Below are 8,312 nucleotides of genomic sequence, written 5' to 3'. Positions count from 1 at the left end.
ATAAAATCTTGGGGCACCTGGGTGGCGCAGTCGGTTAAGCGTCCGACTTCAGCCAGGTCACGATCTCGCGGTCCGTGAGTTCGAGCCCCGCGTCGGGCTCTGGGCTGATGGCTCAGAGCCTGGAGCCTGTTTCCGATTCTGTGTCTCCCTCTCTCTCTGCCCCTCCCCCGTTCATGCTCTGTCTCTCTCTGTCCCAAAAATAAATAAACGTTGAAAAAAAAAATAAATAAAATCTTGTACTCTTCCAAAGGTACACAGGTCAAGCTATAGCAAACTGGAGGTTTTCTTAGACTCATTCCCTTGAAAATACCACCCTCCTGGCCTTTGGCCCTTGCACACAGGCCGTTCTTGGCGGTATTCCTTTCTGCATCCCTGCCCATTGTACTTTTGCTATGTTGTTGCAATAAAGACTTCCGAAGTGTTCACTCCTTCCTGTATCTAAGCCCTTGCTCAGTCTCCATCACCCCGAGTCTACACTCTACCAAGTGATTTGTTTTGGCTAAGGGCCACTAGTAACGATGACATGAGCAGAGACTTAAAACGAGCTTCCTCATTTGGGTTACTGCTCTTTGGCTTCTTCTAGACGTGTGAGACCATCCGAGAACACCCAGCCTCAGCCCAGCCGGATAAGACCAGAAGTACCATCACAGATGTCCCAGATATCCCAGCCATCACAATCCACAAAATTGAGAGCGAAATATTGCTGTTCTACACTTTTTTTTTCTTTTAGAGAGAGAGAGCGAGAGCGAGAGAGAGCGCACGCACGCAGGCGTGAGCAGGGAAGAGGGGCAGAGGGAGAGGGAGAGAGAATCTCAAGCAGGCTCCGTGCTCCGCGTGGGGTCCAACGTGAGGCTCGATCCCATGACCTGGGATCATGACCTGAGCTGAAATCAAGAGTCAGACACTCAACCGACTGAGCCACCCAGGTGCCCCTGTTGTTCTACACTCTGAAACTTCAAGATGCTTTCTTATACGGCAAAAGCTACACGATGCACAGTCCCACAGGCAGTCAGTTTGGTTTTCTATCATGGGAGGGCATATCCAGTTCTTTACTTGCAAGGAGCAAGATCCATTTAAGCAAGCTAAAAATAAAACTCTCGGTGTGCATACGTGTGCGGGCGTGTGCACACGGGCACACGCTGAGTGGGAAGTTAAGAGATGGTTTTGATGACGCAATTGACAATGCCTCAGACACAAGACCTGCAACCCAACCAGGCCTCAAGTCCAGGGGTGCTGAGAGCCTATGGGAACTGAGCTCACTCTAATCACCCTTCCGTTATTTTCTCTTCCTGGGACTCTTCTCTGAAGCTCTTTGAACACGTGCTCCGTTTTCCTACTTCGCTCTCAAGACTGGCTTTCTCTGTCGCTTTGTCCAGTTATATGGGGTTCCAAATGGCACCTCAGTTTCCAAATCTTCCTGACTCCGACCCTTACCGATTACAATTTGTTTCCACGTGCAATCCCTCAAGTGGTCACCCAGATCCGATCAGCGGTGGTGACAAGTGACAGGGGAGGCAAGAAGACTTTGCGCGTCTGCTGTTTGGCTGAAGGTCTACCGATTGAGGCCGGGCTCACCTGGATGTCACTGCTGCAGACTGGGGCACTTAGGGTGGCCCTTTTTCTCACTTCAGGTTTTCTGTTGGATAGGGTGGTTTGGCTCCGTGCGTGTCCTCCTTTTTCTCGGTCCGTGTGGCTCAGTCTTAGGCATGTTCATCCTGTGGTGATGTTATACGTGCAAGAGAACAAATGGAAACGTGCAAGGCCTATTAAGGCCCAGGCTCAAAATGGTCACAGTGGCGCTTCCATCCAGATATCGTTTCACCGAAACAAGTTACACGGCCGAGCCCAAAGTCAAGTGGCAGGGAAATCCACTCCACCCGTGATGAGACGATGACAAGTGTCTGCTTGCCGGTCGGGGTGGAAACGGGGGCCAGCAATGAAACCTAGTATACTGTTCCCTTCTCGTGCCACCACCAGATGGTGAAGAGCTGGAAGAGAGGCGTCCAAGGGCGAGAGGAGCTAACTTATCTCTAAGAATGGCCTCTAGGACTGTCGGCAGTCAAAATGGCAGTTTAAAGAGAGATGGTGGGTATTGGCTTGCTCTGGATCAAAACTGTTATTCCAGAAGACCCAATCTGGTGCCACAGGGGCAATCTCTAGGCTATGACATGGCCCTATAGTGGCGAGGGCCAGCCAGGTTGTTCAAGGAGGAGCTGTACTCCCTGGAATGAACAAGCTGCTGTGCACATCAAAGAAAGCAATAGAGATACACGGCCATATGTCTGGCCAATGTCGAAGGGGTCAGAGGCAAGGTTTGTTAGCATGACAGTAAGCACTGGCCTGAGGCTAATTGGACAAGACTACTTTAGGCCCCAGAAGGTCTGCTTTGGTCAGGCTTGGCAGGGGTCAGAGATGCAAGGTTACTTAAGGTCCTCAGGGCAGGGCAAGAAAAAAAAAAACAAAACAAAACCATGGCCCGATCCTGTTGGCTCACACTGCTTTTTTGTCTTGTAAACCCACTGCTTCCTTTTTATTTATTTTATTTTATTTTTTTAAAATTTTAGTTAGCCAACATACAGCGCAATGTTGGTCTCAGGAGTAGAATTCAGTGCTTCATCACTTACATACAGCACTCGGTGGTCATCACAACAGGTGCCCTCTTCAGTCCCCATCAGCCATCTAGTTCATCCCCCCGCCCCACCTCCCTCCACCAGCCCTCAGTTTGTTCTTTATCCTTAAGAGTCTCTTGTGGTTTGTTTCCTTCTCTCCTCTTTCCCATGTTCGCCTGTTGTGTTTCTTAAATTCCACATATGGGTGAAATCATATGGTATTTGTCTTTCTCTGACTGACTTCATTCACTTAGCATAATACATTCGAGTTCCATCCATGTCATTGCAAATGGCAAGATTTTATTCTTTTTGATGGATGAATGTGTGTGTGTGTGTGTGTGTGTGTATTCCATTGTATATAGATTCCATTGTAAACATATTCCATAAAAATCCTTCATCCATTCACCAGTCATGGACATTTGGGCTCTCTTCATAGTTTGTTGATGCTGCTGCTATAAACATTGGGATGCATGTACCCCCTTGAATCTGTATTTTTGCATCCTTTGGGTAAATACCTAATAGTGCAACTGCAGAATCGTAGGGTAGTTCTATGTCTAGGTGGCTTTTTTTTTTTTTTTTTTTTTGCGGAAACTCCATACTGTTTTCCACAGCGGCTGCACCAGTTTGCATTCCCACCAACAGGGCAAGAGGGTCCCCCTTTCTCTGCATCCCGGCCAACACCCGACGTCTTTTATGTTGTTAATGAACCCACTGCTTTCTGCAGCCAACACAACCATCCCGCTTGTCTAAACTCCGTTGGCAATTCATCACGCTTCACTTTATGTGTTTATTTCTCATGTATGGTTCATGTAAAAATCACGTAACCATTTCGAAAAATAAAATTCAGGGCAGACTGATGTCCACAGCGTAGATTCTGATTGTTTAAATCAGGGGGACCGAGTCAAAAGAGCCAGCAGGTGTAAGGTGAAGGTAGGAGGAAGAGGCAATGAAAGGAACGCACTGGCAGGGCTTTACTCTGATAGAGCCCCAGAAGAGGCTCCGGAAGCAAGCTCGCTCCTGATGGCGGAGAGGGGGCTGCGGCCTGACTGTAAGTGGTAGGAGAAATGGAGGAGGAGCTTGCTCTGAGCACTTAGGGGAAGAAATGGACGAGGGCCAAGCAGCAGTGGGAACTCGTTAAACTTCCTCATCTCTGACTTCAGAGTAAGCTCCTATTTACCTTTCCAGCGGCACCCCCGCAACTTCCGCATCTGCACCCTACCCCTTGCCAATGAGTGTGTGTTTTTTTTTTCCCAATGAGCGTGTTTTGTTCCCCAAACGCACCCTGCTCTTTCCCCTATTCCGTGCCTTTGTGCTGTTCCCATCCTCTAGGAGGCTGGCTCTTCTATATTTGCCTATCAAATTATTCTCATCCTTCAAAGTCCATCTCCAGTTTCTCTTCTTCCATGAAGTGGATTCCTTAAGCAAATACGACCTGTTCTTACTTCACCTCGCACAGTACATCTCATAGTCTGGTATTATTTCCCCTATACTTGTTTCATCCATTCTTTCCCTCCTCTTCCCTGTGTATTAGTTAACTATTGGATGTCTTATATTTTATCTGCACCTATAAAAATGCACGGCCTCAAAGTCTCTGCTCCCAAAAGACTCTAGTTGGTCTAGGGAAACGCAGACAGGTAAACGGGAATTGCAACGTGTGGTAAAGACTAAAGGGAAGTAAGCATGAGTGCTATTGGAGCCTCTAAGAGGGTTATTTTAACCAGCCTTCTAGAATCAGAATCCTCAAGGTAAAAGGCAGAAGTCATTCTGGCACAGCCAGCAGTATGTGCAAAGGTCCTGGGGTGATTCACAAACTGCCGTAAGGAGTAATACATAAAATACTCATGTGGAGATCTTCGTCTATGAACAACCTAAATGTATAATTACAGAAATACTTTCCTATTTGTTTTATCTTCTGGCAACCTTCAAGAAGTTATCATTCATCCCTGTTTTTAAGTGAGGAAACCAGGTAATCTGGGGTCAATCAAACTCAAAGTATCAGAGTAAGGATGATGACAGAGTTGTTTTTTTTTTTTTTTGATGCCAAAGCTGTGCTCTTTCCTCTAAATTTTGCCTCTCAGATCTGGCTCCTCCTGGTAGGAGAGATCTGGGCAAAAGGTCAAGGAGAGGATCTAGGAGAAAAGATAGGAGCCGGAGGGTAAATGACATAACCCTTCACAATTTTTGCCCAAGACTAACTCTCCTTACAAAAGCATACAAGATTCAGTGGCCACTGGGTAGCTCAGCGCCTTAATCCCTTCCCATAGACTCTACTTTTAAAGGTTCACGCTGCCATTCACATGGGCGACAAAAAAGGGACGTCTATGTGCAGAATGGCCTCTAACCTACTTAAAGAACTGACATGGATGAAGCGATGACAGCCAACAAAGATGTCGTAACATGCAAGTGTAAAGAATTGGCTTGGAGTGGCAGAAATCACCTGACAGGAATCCTAACCTCAGGGCACGTGACACCCCCATGACGCACCTTAAAAAAAAAAAGAAAAAGAGGATATTGCTATATCCTAACATATTCACTGTGTTTCCACTTAAACATATACACTTGCCAAATACAACACGCAGCAGACGTAATAAGGGTTTTGTGAAATCTAACACGATCGTTGTAACTCCAAAAATTCTGGTGTCTACAGAGACAAGCACTGCCACCCTCAGTAAAAGATGGAAAGTGCAACTGGCAAGTAAGAATACTGTAACTTAAATTACATGTAAATTGCTCCCCTAATGAACAGCCGGGGACGACGGAATGTTTGTGTTGGAAGAAATCTTGGAGATCACTCACTGTCTGCATTAAACGTTGTGATACAGAGAAAATTCGTGATTTTGCCTGGTAACCTTTCACTGGGATTTTCATATATATGATGCCATTTTACCTTTGAAACCTTGCAGAGTGGACGTGAAGGGGGGGGGGGTTCTGGTTTCACAGATAAGAAAACAAAGCTCCAAGAGCTGAAGCCTTGCTTATCAGCACAAACGGTACAGTTACAGCAGTAACAAATGGCAGTGCCAGGATTTTTGTGCTTTTTCCTGTACCATGTGAGAATTCATGAGTTTTTGTTGATCTAAAGGAACTTTCAGGAAGGAGTAATAGGAACAAAGAAAACACTTGGTATTTCACTGTTTTCTTAGGCGATCCAAAACCGAAGTTGAGACGGGTCTAGATTGAAGCTTGAGACTTATTTTCAGCAGTTATTGGCTCAGTGACCTTGGGCTAACTTCTTCCATGTGTTCATCTCTGGAGTCACAAGTCTGGAACTTGACCTGCCCGACAGGGGTTGGTGTGAGGCTCAAATGAGATAATGGATAGGAAAGTGCTGCGTAAACAACAAAATGTTAAGTGACGGTGTGGTGAAAACAAAGTCTGCATGATCCATGCTTCAGAAATGTAGGGGATAATAAAAACGTTAACTGTTTAGGTACTCATCTGACGAGGGTCATCTGTAACCTATAAAATAGGATTGGATACCTTTAAGAGCAGAAATGAGAATCCTGACCGCCAGAAATACACACGCTCTTGTTTGGGAAGGCGATATAATAAGGAACGTATTTCACAAGCTGATTTACGGATTGAATAATTTACAATGTACAGATATAATAAGAAAGGCAATGTTTTCCCACAACAGTGAGTGCTAAAATGAAAACAACTGGATGAGAAAGATACTGGTAACTGACGTGTATGAACAGAAATTTCAGCCCAAAAATATGTACGCAAGAGAGATACGGGTTAATAAAGGCGACAGCTACTTTCTACTGGAAGCGTGGTTAAAGAATACGAATGTATGGTTATGTAAGAAGAAATCTATCAAATGTTATTCAAAAGTTAAGCTTCCAGAAGAATTTCAAATTTTGTGAATTAGAGCAACTGTGAGGTGTCATCTTAGCTATACTTAATTAGTAGAAATAAATCAATTTAAATAGGTCTTTGTTGACAGAGTTGGGGGAAAGAAAGCTATGTTTTATACTTGGCTAATAGAATTCCAGTCAAAATTGGAAAGTATGTGAAAAACCACCCTGCAGCAGTTGCTAGGTAAACTGTGATACGTTTAGGCAATGAATTAATATTCCCACTAGAAATGACAAATGCTAGGACCATATCAATATGTGGAAGTAAAAACCTAAAACACTATAAAGTGAAACAAATAAACAATGGATACAATTGGACAATGTTGGTGCCAGCCTTATAAAATTCTTTATAAAACAGTATAAGCCACAGGACTGGAAAGAATCCTGTTGCTAAATAAGAAATAATTTTTTAAGTTTATTGATTTATTTATTTATTTTGAGAGAGCGAGCGAGCAAGTGGGGAAGGGGCAGATGAACCATGAGATCGTGACCTGAGCCAAGATGAAGAGTCGGACACTTAACTGACTGAGCCACCCAGTCACCCCAAAATAAGAAAGAATTTTGAAACGAGGGTTTACTCCTTCCTGTAAATATTTTGGTTTGACTTTATATAACTAAAAGTGTGAAAATTCTCTTAAAAAGCAGGCATCAATAAGATTCTCCCCCAGGGCTGTGCAGTGTTATTCTCCTTAGTTTTTTTTCTTTTTTTTTTTTTAATTTTTTTTTCCAACGTTTATTTATTTTTGGGACAGAGAGAGACAGAGCATGAACGGGGGAGGGGCAGAGAGAGAGGGAGACACAGAATCGGAAACAGGCTCCAGGCTCCGAGCCATCAGCCCAGAGCCCGACGCGGGACTCGAACTCACGGACCGCGAGATCGTGACCTGAGCTGAAGTCGGACGCTTAACCGACTGCGCCACCCAGGCGCCCCAGTTTTTTTTTTCTTTTTACATCTATACCTAGTGGCTTATTTATCACTATAGACTGAATGTTTCTGTCCCCCCAGATTCGTATACTGAAACCTAATCCCCAATGTGATGGCGTTGGGAGATAGGGCCTTTGGGAAGTGATTAGCTCATGAGAGCTGAGCCCTCATCAATGGGACTGGGGCCCTTATAAAAGTTCCCGGAGAGCTCCCTTGTCCCTCTTACCATGTGAGGTTTCAGTGAAGGGACACATAAACCCGGAAGCAGGCTCTTATCAGACACTGAATCCTGGTGCTTTGATCTTGGACTGCTCAGCCTCCAGAACTGTGAGAAATAACTTTCCGTTTTCTATAAACTACCTCATCTATGGTGTCTCATTAAGGCAGCCCACGCAGCCCAAATGGACTAACACATTTACTGTTTGTAATTGTGAGCGGCTTTGATCCTTTTTAAAATAAAAAAAAAATCATTATTACTATTTGTAAAGTAATCTCTATGCCCAAAATGGGGCTGAAACTCACAACCCTGAGGTCAAGAGTCACACACTCTACTGACTGAGCCAGCCAGGGGCCCCTGATCCTTTTTTCTTTTATCCACTCGATCGGTAGATCTGGAACTAGATATGTTCTTAGAGCTTCTCTAGCCCAACCTAACTGTGAGAGTGAGGACACTGAGACCCAGGGCGATCTGTTCAAAGTCACAGAGCTCGTCAGCTGCAGACGAATTTTTAGATCATATACAAACGTTGCTCGTTTTCTCATAAACAGATTTGTCATGCTTCCAAGTATTATTACCTCAACCTTGCTCATAATTAAAGAAACAAAAATCAAAACAGAGGCACCTGGGGGGCTCCTTTGGTTAAGCCTCCGACTCTCGGTTTCAGTCCAGGTCATGATCTCACAGCTTGTGGGTTCCAGCCC

The sequence above is a fragment of the Lynx rufus genome, unplaced genomic scaffold, assembly GCF_022079265.1.
Source record: "Lynx rufus isolate CCGP_SWC_20201006 ecotype Redwood Valley unplaced genomic scaffold, mLynRuf1.p SCAF_14, whole genome shotgun sequence".
NCBI classification, from domain to species: Eukaryota; Metazoa; Chordata; class Mammalia; order Carnivora; family Felidae; genus Lynx; species Lynx rufus.
The sequence above is the reverse complement of the archived record's forward strand: the minus strand, read 5'-3'. Positions refer to the sequence as shown.